This window comes from Amblyomma mixtum, chromosome 10, assembly GCF_055824585.1.
Source record: "Amblyomma mixtum isolate Tamu chromosome 10, ASM5582458v1, whole genome shotgun sequence".
Taxonomy (NCBI): Eukaryota; Metazoa; Arthropoda; class Arachnida; order Ixodida; family Ixodidae; genus Amblyomma; species Amblyomma mixtum.
Window position 1 is genome coordinate 174436693 of NC_143021.1, and position 18349 is coordinate 174455041.

The window sequence follows — 18349 nt, forward strand, 5'->3', positions numbered from 1 at the left end:
GAGAGGCCCTCGCACTGCAGTGGGAGTAGGTACCGTCCGGTTTTCTGGTGGGTACAAGACTTCCCCGGCCTGGTGCTTGGCTTCTCTAGGGTGAGATGCTTGGGAAAAGGGTCCTGGACCAAACCGTTGCGTTGAAGGGCCAGTAATTTGGTCCGCCGTCAAGCAACCCTAAATACGCCTCGTGCGGTAAAAGCCCGCTTGTGGCCCTTTTTCGAACTGAAGCGATGGTCTTGTGGTAGCTCATCCGCCTCGCTATTCGGGAGGTGCTGGGTTCGAACCCCGGTGTCGCCGGGTACCCGCCGGTTTTATAATGGGTACAAGATTTCCCGTGGCATGGTGCTCGGCCTTCCTGGGGTGCAATACTTGGGAAAAGGGTCTTCGACCAAAGCGTTCACCGTCCCTCATTGAGCGTGAATAGGTAGTATGCACCTGTATGCGCCTCTATAGTATGCGCCTGTTCAGTTACCGGACAATGCGTGCTACTGGCAAATAAAGCTGCTTTTTGCTCCTTTCCCTCTTTCAGCGAGCAATATGGCCGCCACGCACTTTGTCGAGTGCGCGGCGATTCTTTGTTCTACATTTCTGAACAAAACTGTTGAGTTGACTCAATGGTGCTTTTTTGAATGCAGCAGCGCGAAAGAGGCGACGTACAACAGCGGGAAACACGGAGTCAGCGCCCGCTGACAACTGCCATTCGCTGCGCATATAGCGAAACATAGAAAGAAGACAAAGTCTTGGGAAGAGCATCACACAAACGACTAGACAAACATAAAACGAAAGGAACGGGATAACACGAAAGCTCGAGGTAACTGCGTATTTACGCTACTCCTCCCTCTTTGTGACTCATAAGAGTACCCGTTAGTCGCTGCCACCTGGAATACATAGACGCATATGGTAGATTATTCAGAGCTCTCATGAGAGTTTGGAAGAATGCGTCGTATGTGGCTACGAGCTTCAGATGCGCACTATCCCACCGATGTGGCCCCTCTACACGTATATGATTGCGGGGCCCACGCGTCACCGCGTGATCACGGGTCGGATCAAGTTACCATGAAGGGTGCATTTTAGAAACATTCGCTGGCGCCTCACATTGACAGCATTATCATTATTCCTTTCTTCTAAAATGCCGAGGCACGTGTATGCGGCTGTCAGATTTGGTGACTACATTAATTACATCATTTTTCTGAGAAAGTCACACGCAGTTTGCTCCGTTAATAAATTCACACTTATTCGAACGACTTTCTACGGCCAATAAGCACCCCCTACAAACCACCGTTAACTATGTAAAGGGTGACCCAAAAGTACCTGAAAAATAAAACTGCGATAATTGAAAGTTATACACGATGGCGCTATGCACTTTTTAAAGAAATACACAAGAAAATGGTGTGGTTGTTTGTAACGAGAAATTTTTTTTTGCTGCAATTTATTGCTGCAGCTTGCCGTGGCAGGGTGGAGCTTCAGTATTACCGCCATGCGAAGAAAAAGTATGTACAAGGGCCCAAAAAGAACACCTCAAGATGAAAGCCCGTAGTGGGTATGCCCACTACGGGCTTTCATATATGTACCATATTTATTTGAGGCCTACCAGCCAACCAAGAAAAAAGCAAACAGGAACGGGTCCATAATGATGCATAGAGCACAATGGGGATACAATAGACATAAAGTAATACGAGGACAATGGAAGGGTGTAGTAGTTACAACGCTGACTTTTGCGAAAGCGATACTGTGCTTAAAATGTGGTGTGGTACAGACTAGCGATTAACCAAACCAAGGTGGGCAGGTTAGCAGTAGTGCACCACGAAAAAGAAAAAGCGAAGGTTTACAAGGATGATGAGACAGCCATTTTTTCATGCTTGGTAAGCACGGGGAAAGATATTGTTTGAGGAGAGATTGCGATAAAAATATGAGAACGAGTGGGCAGGCAAAGTCTGCAGGTATTTGTTAAGTAAAAACGCGGACACGCGATGAACGAAAATGACTGCAAAGTTTGTGACAGGCTACGTAGGCAGAAACAGTTAAGAACAAGTTATCACGAACAAGTTCGTGGAAACAAAAGGGCTAACTGGAGGCAAAAAGACAGGAGAGAAATCATTTATTACTTGAATACACGAAAGAGTGAAATGGTGTATGAAACTCAAGAGGCAGCGCCCGTCGATTTGAGGCTATATCATGCTCAGGCAATAAATAAGCATAAACAGAGATACGGTACTTGTCGATCATGAGGGAGCAGCGTATAGAGCATTAAACATGTTCTGGTAGGCTGTAAAGCAACAAAAATTGATATCAGAGCAAGCGTAGTGAGCTTTCCAGTAGCTTTTGGTTTTAGGGATAATAAAAGCAGTCAACACATCAGCAGTAGAAATCCGCGGAATCGGACTAGAGTACTGGTGGCGTCAGAATAGATGAATTGCCCGAACCGTTACAGAAATCAATGTAATATTGCTCAGAACATGAAAAATTGCCTGTAATTGGGGAAAGAAATTCAGAGAATAGGATTAAAAGCAGGTAAAAGGAAAAAAAACAACAAAATAAGTGACACCGGCACTTTAATTTAATACCAGGGCGGCACGCCCATCACCGCGATTTAAAAGGGATGAGAATAGTCTGTAAGTTTCAGTCGTTTGAAGCGTGGAACGCACATAGTATAATATTGTAAGCAGAACGCCAGAAGAAGCTAGACGAAAACAGATGGGAAGCTAAAGCTTTGGTTTGGTTTACTAGTGTTTAACGTCCCAAAGCGACTCAGGCTATGAGAAAAGCCGTAGTGAAGGGCTCCGGAAATTTCGACCACCTGGGGTTCTTCAACGTGCACTGGCATCGAGTACACGGGCCTCTAGAATTTCGCCTCCATCGAAATTCAGCCGCCGCTGCCGGGATCTAACCCGCGTCTTTCGGGTCAGCAGCCGAGTGCCATAACCACTGAGCCACCGCGGCGGGGTGGGAACCTAAAGAATGTAGACATTTGTAGAGAAGGAACGCTGACTAAAAGTGGCATAAAATGACAAGAAAACTAACAACTAAGTGCTCATAAATGAGAACGGAAAAATGGAGACCCTTGAACGCGGAAAAAAAAATGATAGGTGTAGCGTTAAGATACGGGCAGAGGGCGGAGTGGGTGAGGGAACAAATACGAATTAATGACATCCTAGTCGAAATCAGGAGAAAGAAATGGGCTTGGGCAGGGCATGTTATGCGAAGGCAAGGTGGTCCTTAAGGGTAACAGAGTGGATACCAAGAGAAGGCAAGCGTAGCAGGAGGCGGCAGAAAGTTAGGTGGGCGGAAGAAATTAAGAAGTTTGCGGGGATACAGTGGCCGCAACTGACAAAGGACAGGGTTGAAATTGGAGAGACATGTGAGAGGTCTTTGCCCTGCAGTGGGGTTAGTCAGGATGATGATGTCGATGATGATGGACACCAGTCACAAAAGCACAGGCTGGGAAGTTAGAACAGCATGAATTCAGTGAAGAAAGAAAGCAAACTCTGAACCAGTTTATAGAAAATAGGAAAGGCAAATCAGGAATAAATATTTGTGCGATAATTCAAGAGGCAGCGCTTTCGTGTTCGAGCGAGATCATGGGTGTCTTAGAACACGAAGTTACAAAAATAACATTCTTCAAGATGACGACACATGTGCACTGTATGTATGATAAATTGTAAACTGAAACTACGAGTATTTTGCTAGAATGGTGACGCACGCATTCAACTGGTGATACAGGTACAATCACTACTTCTTGTGTCATATGGTACTGAGACAATGAAATCAGTGTAAATGAAGTGCGTGTACGCACGCACGCACGCACACACACACACACACACACGCACGAACGCACGCACGCACGCACACGCACGCACGCACGCACGCACGCACACACACACGCACACACGCGCTCGCGCACACACACACACACACACAAACACGCGCACACGCACACACACGCGCACACGCACACACGCGCACACACACACACACACACACGCACACGCACACGCACACGCACACCACACGCACACACACACACGCACGCACGCACGCACACACACACACACACGCACGCACGCACGCACGCACACACACAGGTTGCACAGCGACACTACATCGTCCCCTTCCTCTGAGAAATATGGCAATACAATGTTTGCATGATAAAAAATCCTTCTCTTTCTGTGAATTTCTGTGAAAATCGCATCGGGCTATTGCCTGCCCTTTTAGAAATTTTATTTTTATGTGACTTCTGGGTCACCCTGCATATGCAAGCTCGTATGTCGCAATGCTGGATGGTATGGATCCCAGAAAAAAAAAAGAAACTCCATCGTCAACCTGGTTGGATCGAACGTGGTCGCTTCCTAGCTACGAATTCAACCGCCATTCGATCACCCCTTCGCGTCCTTCGTACAGCGGATTCTCGGCTCTATCTCTTTACATTAACGGACGGAAAAGAATACATTGCGTCCTTTAAAGCAGGCTGCGTGAGTAATGGAAAAGCCACTGCGAAATCCATGAAACAAAACAGTAAGTAGGCGCAACCGGTACGACCGGCATAAGTCACCCAAATATACACGCCTGTATCGTAGGTGCCAGCTGTGGAAAGATGCGTTATCACAGCACCTCCCATGCAGTCCACGTCTGTATGATAATGCCCTCACGACGCCTTCCTTGCTGATATGGCCGCGTACTGAAGGTGGTAATTATGACACCTCTGATATCCTTGGACCAAAACGCTTCCGGATCGAGGTTACTTAGGGGGGTCGTCACCATCGGGGCTTTTAAAGAAGCCATTGAGATTAGAACGGCAGATTGAGACCTCAGCTCAGCGGGAAGGACCCTCCGGTGCGCCAGAAGTTGAATCGATAAAATGGGCTCGAAAACACGCGCGTTATCTTACTGCTCCCAGATTTTGTTTCTTTTTCATTAACAATGAAAGCATCGGCGGAATAATTTCATTTTATGAGCACATATGGTGTCGAGGTCAGCTATGATGAAAATTTATAGACTCCGTTACCGTTACAGCAACGCTAACGCCTTTTGGGAAAGCATTTGAGTATAGGACATTTAAAAAAAAGTTTTGCGAAGTGATTGTGGAATCGAGCTGCCATTAACTGGGTGCCAAGACACATCAAGGCTGTTGTCACTGCAGATGTTTGGTTTTGTTTATTGAGGTTTAACGTCCCGAAGCAACTCAGACTATGAGGGACGCCGTAGTGAAGGGCTCCGGAAATTTCGACCACCTGGGGTCCTTTAACGGGCACTGCCATCGCACAGCACACGGGTCTCTAGAATTTCGCCTCCATCGAAATTCGGCCGCTGCGGCCGGGATCGAACCCGCGTCTTTCGGGTCAGCTGCCGAGCGCCGTAACTATACTGAGCTACCGCGGCGGGACTGACTGCAGATGTGTCCGGCCATGCAATGAAGGAATGTAAAATACAGGAATGGTTTTTATGACACGACACTGTGGCATGAAAACAGACAAAACACAACAAATGAAGGTTACGCAGCTACGCAGTGTAGCTGAAGAAAAATCAAAGAAAAATCTACTCAAACGTAGGTGATTTCACCCAAAACCCATTAGATGACAAAAAAAAGTTCAAATTAGAGCGAAAGTGTGCAGTGGGGAGGGTGTTTTTGAAGCATGAAATTCTTGCCGGAAACAAAAGGTTACGTTTCCTCTTTTATTTCCGTGTGTGATGGTATTCGGTCTTCATAAATTTTGTAGCAGAGGTGAAAATTTAACACTGGCGAAGATGGCTGCCGCTAAAATGTGATTGGTTAGAGCGCACGTTGGGACCCTTACAACAGTTGCACTGAAAGAATTTTCATTCTGAAGAAAATTTAAAATGATCGCTTGTGTCGATTAGCAATTCACGAAAAGTTCTTAATGCGAATATGAATATGTGCAGGGTGATATCAGTCCCTTTATTCCAGTTTTGATAAAAACGAAGTGTCATATGGTCTTTTTCTTGATGTTTAAAAGGCGTTTAATACTGTACATCATGATATTCTTTGTGAAAAGCTGTCTACAGGTATCGGTTTCGTGGTCGAGTTTTTGAGGTTATTAAGAAACTATCTATACGGGCGATCGCCGATGGTGGCACTAGGACCTGCGCACAGCGGAATCATAAACTTGAATAGCGGCGTTCCCCAGGGTTCCATATTTTCTCCTATCCTATTTAATATCTATGTTAATGACCTGCCCAGTGCTATAACTTCTTAAAATATTTATCAATACGCTGATGACACCCTGCTCGGTTGAACTAATGTCGACTCTTCATGCGCACTGCAGGAGCTTCAACGAGATGCTCTTAGGCTGTATGATTGGTTCCAATGCAACCTAATTGAGATCAACTCCCAGAAAACTCAGGTAGTCTGCTTTAGAAACCCACACAAACTGGTTCCGAATAGTAGATCTGTTTTCTTTGCCCAATTCGTCGTGCATACCGTGTTTTTGCTATCCCATTACCGGCGTCCGACTTGTAAAGCGTTTTGGTGTATATATCGACAGGAAATACACACAAGGCCTACTTGAGCAAGAAGCTTAGAGGGGTTGCATGCATGTTGTATGCTATGAAGGCTTACCTGCATTTTACAATTAGACGTTTATTAGCACAGTGTTCGGTCTATGCAGTGCTCAGGTATGGAATGTGCTGTTTATTTAACTCGTCTGCTGCATGAAAACACAGGATAGACCGTCTTCTTAAGAACATGGCTAAAAGTGTTTTATATTCCACAGCCAACAAGGCAGAAAGTGTATTCCTTTCCTCGCGTTTGCCTTCCTTCGATGCGCTGTTCACAAATTTTTTTTTTACTGCGGTATTCCTGGAAAAGTGATTTTAGAATTGCTAATGTAAAAGTAGTTGCATTACGGAAAATTCCTAGAGTGCAAACTCATTTTGGAGAATGTATAAGGTCTTTTTATGTCCCACGTAATTTTAATGAACTGCCTGATGACGTTATTAATTTAAACACATGCAGAGCGTTCCGTGATGATATTGCCAAACTTGAAAAACTGTGATGCATAGGCTTTTTTTTTGCACGAATGTAAAATTGCTAAAGTAAAATGAGGTTGTTGTTGCTGCCTGACGACGCCCTACAAGGCCAAACGTGACTTTGGCGTGTCCGCATCCTGTATCTTGGTACTGAATTGAATAAAGTATTATTATTATTATTGTTATTATTATTAGTATTATTAAACAAACTTGGTCATTAATTTATCTGCTTATTACAAAGCTTGGCGCGTGACACGGCAGTATCGACGCAAGACGCCATCATAACGGTGTTAAACCACGACTTCGCTAAAACGAGAACGAAAACAGGCTAAGGGGCATTCCCCAGAGCAAAGAAGCTACATAGGCCTGAGCTCAGATAGCACATTCCTGAAGAAGCCAGGCACGCTAAAGGTCTATTAAAGAGGACTGTGAACTCGTCTCTCTACCGCGGTAACTCGATCTACATATTCCGAGCATTCTTATAAACTTCGAATTATTGTCCTGTGCGGCCGAGTTCCCTAATTTAAATCCGATTAAACGTCCCATTCCCGCCTCTCTCTTTTTTTAAGTTCACCGCAGACGGTGGGAGGAGTCGACCAACCTTTCACCCAGTCCCGTGGTGTCTTCCCGCTCTGCCATTGGCGGAGTGATACGTAGTGATCGGCGAAAGAAAAAAGTCCACGCGTATTTTTATTTCCGTGGCCCTAATTCGCGGCTATATGTAGTCTCTGACTAGACCTATTTATTCGCAGAAACCTAAAAGAAACAAAATAAAAACGAAAGCAAAGCCGCCTGGCGACTGCCTGAAAGGCACTTCATACGTTGGTCGACTCCTCCCACGGTATGCGGGAATAAAAAAAAGGGAGGGAGCCAAATGTTAATCCGATTTAAATTAGGGAAATCGGCCACACAGGAACATAATTAGAAGTTTATAAGAATGCTCGGAACGTGTCGACCGAGTTCCCGAAGAGAAGTTCCCGAAGAAGAGAGTACGCTGTCCTCTAGCGCACATCCTTTTACAAAAGGGTGTGCACTATAGGACAGCATACTGCCTTTTTGCTCCTTTTATGCGTAGCATATTGCAATCACTCAGTTCAGCCCTTGGGCGCGGCCGGGCAGCCACCAAACCAGGTGACGTGACGTCACGTCACGTGGGGGCCTGACGTCACCAAACCACGTGAAAAAAAAGAAAAGAAAGAAAAAAAACAAAAAGGAAGAAAGTAAAAATAATAAAAAACAAAAAATAATAAAAAAAAAGAAGCAAACAAGAAAAAAGGACGTCTGAGCATGGTGGCGGTTGCCACCACCCCGTTTCAAAGGGGGCGCTCCTATCCATCCATCCATCCATCAATCCATACGTCAGGAAGGAAAAGCTGCTGAGAAAATCGAGTGCCGCCAAGCAATACCTCGCGCAAAAAGACCGCGCAATATGCAACGCATTCTTGGCTTAACCAAGCTAAGCCTGGGCATCTTTTTGTTTAGAGTGTACCATGCCACACAATAAAATAGCATAATATACCATACCATGCCACAGTAAGCGTACCGTGTCATGCCATACCACCCATACCATGACATGCGATACCATGCCATCCAATATCATACCTACAGTAAATGTGGTTTCACCTACTTCCATTTCAGAAATTGAACACTTTTGAGAGGAACTTTCCATGACAAACGGAAGAGACCAGGTGGGAGGAATATGGGAGCATCGGGTGAGAGTCTGTGGGATCATCCTAGGGTGGATTTCTTTCTAATAGCTGGGCCTTGTGTATGCTTGATTTATGATTTATTGGGGTTTAGCGTCCCGAAGCGACTCAGGCTATGAGGGACGCCGTAGTGGAGGGCTCCGGATAATTTGGACCACCTGGGGTTCTTTAACGTGCACTGACATCGCACAGTGCACGGGCCTCCAGAATTTCGCCTTCATCGAAATTCAGCCGCCGCGGCTGGGATCGAACTCGCGTCTTTCGGGCCAGCAGCCGAGCGCCGAAACCACTGAGCCACCGTGGCGGGTCCTTGTGTATGCATTTGGTAGCTTTATGACTGGGGCACATTGGTGTGACAAGAAAAAATATGGCTACACGAGTAGAAATAGATGTAATTAAAGGGTTATTACCAGCCAGAACCGAAGTAATAGCAATGAGGCAAGCCATAGAGGAGAGGCAAAGCTAGTTTCAAACTTGTTGAACTTCTTCAACGTTCATCATGATCTTAATGCAGCGGTGCTTTGTCATTTTCACGTCGAAACGTGCTGAGCGCGGTTAGCGGATAATCATGCACAACTCCTCTCAAGCTCCTGCAAGAACACCTATTGCAGAGGACCCGAACCCGGTCGTACAATAAAATGCTCCACTCACTCGCCTGCTATCACTCACTCGCCAACAGAACGCCATAACGACTGAGCCATTGTGGCGACTGGACAAGACAGATCACTCGATGACCCCTTTCTTTTCGTTGTGCCCTGATGTCCTCGGAAAAGTGGCACTGAAGAATAACCGTGGTAATTACTATGTTCTCTATCCGAAAAAGAAAAGGAAAACAGAGAGGGGAGGAAGGGAGGGGGGGGGGACGCGCATAGTGGGCCGTTTCTTATAGCAATGATTTCGCGAACGACAACGGGAATTTATCAGAACTGGATTAACCAACGGCACTCAGCATCTGCACAAGCAACCACACAACGAAGAACACAGCAGCAAACCGCAAAGACAGCAACAACAGCAGCACTAAAGATAGCAGCTGCCACTCTGGAAGCCCGCCGCCTGTTCACTTCCAGCTTCTCCATGCCTGCTTGATAAGGGAAGAGCCTTCTGGATAAGGGGTCCGGCGCACTTTGGTGGTGTTGCGCGCCAAGGTAACGGAGGGCGGGCGGAGTCTTGTTCCTCGGCACCTCCATCTGCTATCTGGCCGCCGCTCTCCAGTTGCGCGCGAGGGCACAGGTGGCGATCTGCGGCCAGATGACATTCCGGAGGTGCCGCCGTGGTGCTGCTGCGTCCTTCCTCCTCTCCCATTTTTTCCCACGGAGTGGATCGCACACACACACCGTCTGCGGCGACGATATCGCGCACCTCGTAAGCGCTTCCAAATCACGTCTCACCGGGAAAAAATCGGGCTGGTGCTCCGTTCCTGTTGAGTTTTATTTTCTTCGTTTGTTTCCTTGTAAAGAGTTCGCCGGCTTTCCGAAGTAGCGAAGATGGGCGAATCCGATAGCCGCCGTGACAGTCTACTCGACGACTTAATTAGCCATGCACTGCTGGGTAAAGGTACGGGCACTGTGCCTAAACCGTTTGTGGGTGAAGAGTATAGCTAAGAAGAAAAGACAGATCGAACAGTAGGAACGGGCTATATTTGCTCAGGGAGATCACCTTAGGAGGTATAAGCTTGCAAAAATTAGAGATCACTGCGGCCATCCGCATTAGTTATGGGAGTACGCAAAAGTATTGACGCCTCCTCGGCACACGTCGCCTCTTTGCCTCTCTTTATCATTTTCTTTTTGTTTGTTAATTAATTTAGCTACTGAATTAGCGTAATTATCTTTTGTTTTAATTAAATATTGATTTATTTACTCTGGTTACACCTTCTGTTATCTCAGTCAACCGTTTTGGTTTTTCAAATTTGGCGCCGTGGTTGCTTTCCCGTCCCCTTACTATATCCCCGTCCAGCCTATTCAACCGTCCAGTGATGTTTGCTGATAATTAATCAACTAAATAATCTATGTCAATGAAACTTTTTTGCTCGATTAATTATCACTCCTCAAATACATTTCATTTCATTTCAGACTTTATTTTCACTCCTTTGCCTATTTTTGCACTATTTTGCCATCCACCCCTGTTTTCACGTCCACTCACTTTATCGACATCCGTGCTATTTCGATGTTTTTTTCGAAATTTTTGGCTCCAATTAATTAACTAATCATTCTATCGACATATTTTTTTGCGCAGCATCCTCACATCATCCTCTTTCGATTACAACCACTTATTTGATACTATCTCTTCTGAGAACGTCACAACAGCTGCGGACACGTTTTGCGGAGACATTTTGGTGACACGACCCCACCGACATAGCCTAGAAATGCCTTCGCCTTAAAACTGAGTAACTACTGTTAGAACGCGCCATAGCTTAGTACTACTGCTAGAAGGGACAGCTATGCTTCCATGGCTGTCTCAAATTATAGGGGCTGAACAAAGGTTTCTCCTTTTCTCGGCTTCGAACTGACCAGTACTGCACGGGCGACGTCGTCGCAATATTCACAACGCTATCCGTGGAGGCTAAATTTAAATCTGACCCCATGAGCAACTAGAAGCTGGAACGACGTTTGTACGGTGTTCTTTGGGGACTCTGGATGACTACATCTACGTCTTACAGCATGTGTAATGACGGTGACATACCTACAGCTGAAAAGCAGAGTGGATGACGATGGAAAATTGATCGTAGTGCACAAGAACGTAGTGGAGCTGGACACAATGTAGCCAAAGTGGCTGTTCTGCGTTGCCCATACTGCGATGGTGTGCACATCTGCGACTTCGAGGCACAGGGCGACGCCAAGTGACGGCCGTAAGCTGTTCTTCATGCTTGGTCTCTGCACGCATATAATTCGTTCAGCTGCTTTGGTTGTCACCTACTATACCGGCCTTTAGCACGTGACTAGTCATCACATTTATCCAGGAACAGGTGCTCCTTTTCTGCCATATCGAATTTCCTGACTTTGACCCTCGTGCCAATTCATACTAAAACGTATAAGCTCACGACTGGACACTAAATTTGCTTACCGTGTTATACGGGCCTTATTGGACTTTTCATGCAACATGGGACTTCACCGCCGGCTAAGGATGGACTCACAGGAGCAAGTTGTGTTCATTCACACCCATCCTCTCTTCTCTTTGTCCGACAGCCAGGTGGAGAAGCAGGTTAGAGCAAAACACCTCAAGACAACCTCCCTGCTTTTTCTGATGTATCTTTTTGTCTCCCTCCCATTCTATGATTGAGTATTGGGTACTGAGAAAAAGGGACATTATTCTGATAATGTTGCTATTTAGGAGAGCGCAATTGTCTGCCTTAGGTCAAAAAGTCCTTTAAATTTTCTTCACCAGGGAGGCCTAAGTACGCCGTTCCTGTATACAAGAGCCGTATTGTTTTTGCAGTGAAATTCAGAGGTTCAATAATTCTGACAGTCTATGTGGGCAAGGCTGAGGTAGCTTTGAGAAGACTATCGAAGCAGTAGTTACCTAAGTTGAGTCCAGTACGTGGGCGACTGAAGACTACAGCCCCATGGAGGCATATGACTAAAACAGAGCCAATATAAAACAAAAAAATCCTGCCCTGTATGAGAAGCAACAATTCCCCCACTCCCCCCGCACTGTTCCTCCAGCAAGCTCAAAATCTATATCTCAAACATACATGATCGGATATCGAGGCACAACTCACGGCCACATTTTTTTTCTTCAGCATTATTCACCGCGCTGGTGACCTACTTACACTGATGAATAAATTCGAACTTTAACGTTACTGAATACGCTGGTCAACAATTCCCAATTACAGCCGCCTACCTCCTGGAGCCTGGAATGACTGGCTCCCTAGGAAATGTTTATCAGCAAAACAGGCTTCCACAAATTCCATATTTGCTTATTCTTAGATTATTTTTGCTCATTTGCGCAAACTATCTTGTTCAGCAAATTTTTTTCTGCTGCGTAGTACTTCTATGTCCATGCAAAATCTGCCTGCCTTTGTTTACACGCCCTATAAGCACTGTAAGAGCCCAGGGGTTGTTTCTGCCAGTCGACCTCATCGTCTTTCCTGGCATTAAAGTTTACTCTCTCTATCTCGCTCTCTGTGCGTAAATATTCAGTAAACATCACATCGACCATTTTAAAAACAGAAAGGCATTGTACCAGGATGTTGTTAGCATGGACAGCACTCGATACATTAAAGCCATTAGACGTCTGGTAAATAACCATGCAGTGCCTACTTGCTTCTGGAAAGCTTATTCTCAAATTACGCTGCGTCAGGAATAACGAACGTTAAAAGCGGTTTGAAGTCTTCAGTTAAGAGAAAGCAAAGTCCCCTCTGAAATAAGCACAAGGTGTCCGCATTACCCCGGCCGCGGCGGCCGAATTTCGATGGGGGCGAAATTCTAGAGGCCCGTGTACTGTGCGCGCTGTCAGTGCACGTTAAAGGACCCCAGGTGGTCGAAACTTCCGGAGCCCTTCACTACGGCGTCTCCCATAGCCTGGGTCGCTTTGGGACGTTAAACCCCATAAACCATAAACCATAATTTTTCTTTCAGTGTCTTCGGCTTTGTGCGCCAGGAAACTACTAGGGTATTCAATATATTTTGCCTACTGGTCTGTAACATATTTATTTTTTAATGAAAACTAAAGACGTTACAGTGAAGGACAGTTGTAAATGTGTTGTCTAGGAGCACGAATAACTTTCACCACAGTCCTCACCGATGTTGATGTACTCTCACCATTGACGCACTAGTGTTTGCATGCTGTCAGAGAAGAATGATTGGTTTCGTTTGGTTTATGGGGCTTAACGTTCCAAAGCGACTCAGGCTATGAGAGGCGCCGTAGTGAGGGGCTCCGGAAATTTTGACCACCTGGGGTTCTTTAGCGTGCACTGACATCGCACAGTACACGGGCCTCTAGAATTTCGCCTCCATCGAAACTCGGCTGCCGCGGCCGGGATCGAACCCGCGTGTTTAGGGTCAGCAGCCGAGGACCATAACCACTGAGCCACCGCGGCGGCGCAGAGAAGAATGAGGATGGCTGCTGACGACACCAACTACGCACTAAATCGGCGACCTCTTCTTTGGACGCAAAAGTAGCCTTAAAATGTTCATTCAGATTGGGAAATAGCCTGACGTCGCATGAAGCTAGGTTCAGACTACAGGGTGGGTGGAACAGAACATCACGGAAAGGCAGCTTCTCCAACGCTGTGGTTCTCTTCCGTTTTGTGCAGGGCCCAGAGTTATCATGTTCAATGGCCGCATTTTTTTTTGTGTGTGTGGACGAACTCTACGCAGACGTGCACACAAGTTCTTCAGCGTCTGCGAGTGCCATGCTGAGTTGACAGTTGCGCCGCGTTCCAGAAATTCAATCAGAACCACATCACCACTGTACCGAAAGATGGCGACCATGAGTTGGTCAGTTGATGAGTATGTCTTGAACTTCTTGGGACGAGGGCAGCGCGGATGAATGTCCTGCATACTCTGGCGTTTAGACTCTAAGTTGCAGTGATGAGTCCATGACTCATCCCCAGTGACGATTTGATTGAGGCATCCTCCTCTGCTTCGTAGCACGCCAAATTTTGCAGATAGGTCCAATCTGGCTTTTTCCATGTCGACTGTTCCCCGCCGTGGTGGCTCAGTGGTTACGGCGCTCGGCTGCTGACCCGAAAGACGTGGGTTCGATCCCGGCCACGGCGGCCGAATTTCGATGGGGGCGAAATTTTAGAGGCCCGTGTACTGTGCGATGTCAGGGCGCGTTAAAAACACCAGGTGGTCGAAATTTCCGGAGCCCTTCACTACGGCGTCCCTCATAGCCTGAGTCGCTTTGGGACGTTAAACCGCAATAAACCAAACCAAACCATGTCGACTGTCAATTTACGAGGCACTCACCTTGAACGCACTTTTCTGAACCGAAGTTAGTTGTTTATGATGCGATTCCAAGCGATACGGCAGGAATGACCGCAATAACTCTCTGCTTAATGCGACGATCACCTCTCCTTTATTCATTTAAGACTCTCTTTCTCTCACCACGAATCAATTAACCCACACGTAGCATGAGCTTTGGGGTGGATGCAGACAGCAGGTGTCGACATGCGGTCCTTGTCTCTCAGATTTGACTTGGCTGGGTCTTCCGTGCGCATAATCCGCACTAACCTCCTGATTGTTCTACGTAAACACACGCCTCCCCATAAACGATCCTCACTTGACAATGAATATCGATAGCTTAAACACCATCCATCAAAAATTTGGTTACGGCACGCGATTTTATCCGTACATCAATGTAGGCCGACATGTCGCTTGTGAGTGTTTTGATATCATTGGGGCTAACTCAAAAATGATAGCAACCATTAAAATCCGAAACATCAAACTTTCTTTTCATGGTAACATCTTTCGTTTTGATCAGTGTGGCAGGCTAGAAGGCAAAATGTACGTACTGAACACCCGTTATACGTTCTCCGGAAGGCGCGTTTTTGGGTAATGACTGTAAAGAAATCTGGTAGGGGTGCGAGTCGGGTGAAACAAGGTTTTACCCTTAAATGAAGGCTCTAATTTAGTTGTACTTCTGAAGACACCAGCACTCTGAAAAAATGCAACGCTGGCATTCCCTGTTACATTTTTTATTTGCTACTATTTTCTATTCGCTATTGTTTCAGGTTCGATTTACAAAGGCTACTTGTAAATAGGGAGGTCGACCAGAGCCTGGCGCTTAATCGGCAAGATACCAAACTTCCTCCTTTTCTGCGTGCGCACTTCGTTCCTCAGGACCCATGCGCCGCGCGGGCACTATTATTTAAATCTAGTAATTCGACTGCCTGTCATGATGTAGACCACGTCTCACATTTCTATTCTTGTGCTCGGCTGCTGACCCGAAGGCCCCAGGTTCGATCCCGGCAGCGGCAGTCGCATTTCGATGGAGGCGAAGTGCTAGAGGCCCGTGTACTGTGCGATGTCAGTGCACGTTAACGAACCCCAGGTGGTCGAAACTTCCGGAGCCCTCCACTACGGCGTCCCTCATAGCCAGAATCGATCTGGGACGTTAAATCCTATTAACTAGTCAAGCAATCTTTTCATTTTAATTTGTTTATTGTTTTTCCTTTTAGTGTTTATGTTCACATTGCTGGTACTTGTAATACCTTTGCTATCTACCATTCTTTTTATCAATTCACCTTGGTGTATAAATAAATGTTTTCCCCATGCTTCTTCTCGGTACTGCGGATATCCTGAGGGCAAAATAGATACACAAGAGAAATAAAGTCACTGCATTGGGCTCTGAGAATCACGGATTCTTTGTACGCACTGAAAAGAGTTCTTTCACAAGTCAGACCGCTGCTGTGAAACCACATGTATTTCTCGGGTTTTCTAGGGAACAAATAGCGACGCCGTGAGCCACTTCCGCGCCATATGCAACCAAGGAGCCGCGGTGGCGCCGCCCGCATTGGCGCGTGTCTCGGCAAAACAAAAACGCAGCAAAACATGCGCCCGAAGTACAAACAGCGTCGCCGCCTAATGGTTCGCTCGGGGCGGCAGCTGTCGGCACCCGGCTGTGCGGAGAATTCCTCCACCTAATGGTGATTGCTTTTCTGCGTACGGACCGGGGAAGGGGGCGGCAGTAGCCCACCCAAGCATCGCTGTACACTCTTTGAACACTTCCGGGCTTCCAGGAGCGACCGCGGTGTTGACGGGCGCCTGGAGTTAGGCGCTGCTTTCCGGGGCTTGCTGGCGGAACAACTGCACGGGCGAAAATTGAAAGGCGCTAATTGTGAAATCTTTTTAAAACGAACTCGGTTAATGCGAGTTTACGCTTTCTTAGAGCTTACCCTTTGGTTGCGGTCTCCGTGATTTGAACTCCGCAAACAAATTTTAGATTTCGTTTACATTTGTAACAGCAAACGCGAAAAAAAAAAGGCCAGAAAAGCACGCGAAATGCAGACGGTACACGGAGGCTGTGTGTAGACTAATTTACTGTGAGCTGCATCCATGGTGAAGGGGAACACAATTGAACGCGCTATAGCATATAACCACAACTTTTATTTTTATTATTTTGTCAATGGGATGAGGAATAGCTATGATACGTTTGGGGCTGTTGGCGAAGGTGGAAGACGGCAAATTACAAACGTGTTTGAGCAGAGTTTAGCGCACTCTCTTGTCACCTATCCTGTTGATAGGCTCCTGAAGTATCGTTTTACGAAACGCTGTAACTAAGGCCCTGCAGTACTAACCAAACGTGGGAACACTAGATGTCTCGGGGGCTCATGAGGTAAAAAAAAAAAGTATTTCTATATTACACTGCTGGACATTCATCCAGAGTGACAGCGTAGGCCTCATCAGACTCACGAAAGGCAGTGACAAGGTTGCCTTGCATTCCTCTCCAAAGCACCCGTGTCTTGAAATCGATTTTTTTTCTTCTTTTTTTGTGTGTGGAAAGTTGCCTACATATATATTGGGCGAGAAGAAGGTGGAAAGCAGATGGGCATTAATTGCGTGGCGACCTTCTTCGGAGAGGGTGCGTAATTGAGTCGTAAATGAGGATGTCGTGGATGAGGCCACGAGTCACGCTTCCAGCCTCTTTTACTCTTGGGTGAAAGACGTAACGGCGCCGCGTTTCGTGACAGATGACCTTGTCGTCGCCAAAGACAGCTGCTCTTCCGACACGCTGGAACGTGTCGCGGTCTCTATCCAGCTGCGTTGTACAAGGAAGCGACTTGCTCTTTTAGGGACGCGCGATAAATTGCGTTGGTCGCAGCATCTTCGTTGGAACAAAGGAAGAAAGAAAGGAAAGAGTGGCGATGAAAATTCCAGACCGCTCGCTTTTCCTCAGAGCGAAGTGATATAGCGATAGCTAACAATCCTCCCTCCATATTTCATAGTTCACAAGGGTGCGAATTAACACTTAACGCCCATGGAAGTGCGGGTGCAGCTTACAAATGTGGCAACAAAGAGGAAATTCTCAAGGGCGCCCGATTCCAGGCCGATCTGGACAGCATTCCTAGTAACTAGCAGGAGAACGCGGGTATTCGTGTACTACATACTAAGACAGTGACGTGACTTTCCAAGTCCCGCATAGAGCTTTCGCTCTGCAAATGCCTCAAGTTGTCTCTGGCCATCGATGCAGCCTGAAAGGAGAGAGTGAGAGATAAAGGGTTAAATTTGAGAGGTTATCCGGAAAGGTGTTCCAGTTGGATTTCCGGAACTGTCTTGGCCTGAGAGGAAAGTTGGAGCAGCGTTGCTACCACAAGACTTGTTGCTTTACAGCTATCGGCTGTCACGTCTAAATTCCTCAAAACCATTTACGTATAAGGCGCAGAGATGGGACTCGTGTTCGGCGTTGGTTTACGCCGACTCAATGAATCCAAATGGACGGCAAGGTGTAAAATGGGAGTTTGCACCTCAGTGGCCACTTTTCACCGTGCCGTATTTACGAAAGGTGCGGTGGATTTTGCACTTTTGCAGCAGATGGTACATTGTAACACAAATTTTTAAGGGATGCCGGTTTATATAAAAAAATTGCGCGGTTAAGGACATCGGTTTTCTGAACAGCATGGGAGCATCACGGCAGATGCATTCTTCGTCTGCTCTAATAAGTACCAGCTGACTGAGTATGAAGAGGCAACCGAACAATAATATCTTCCTTCCACGCACACCCGC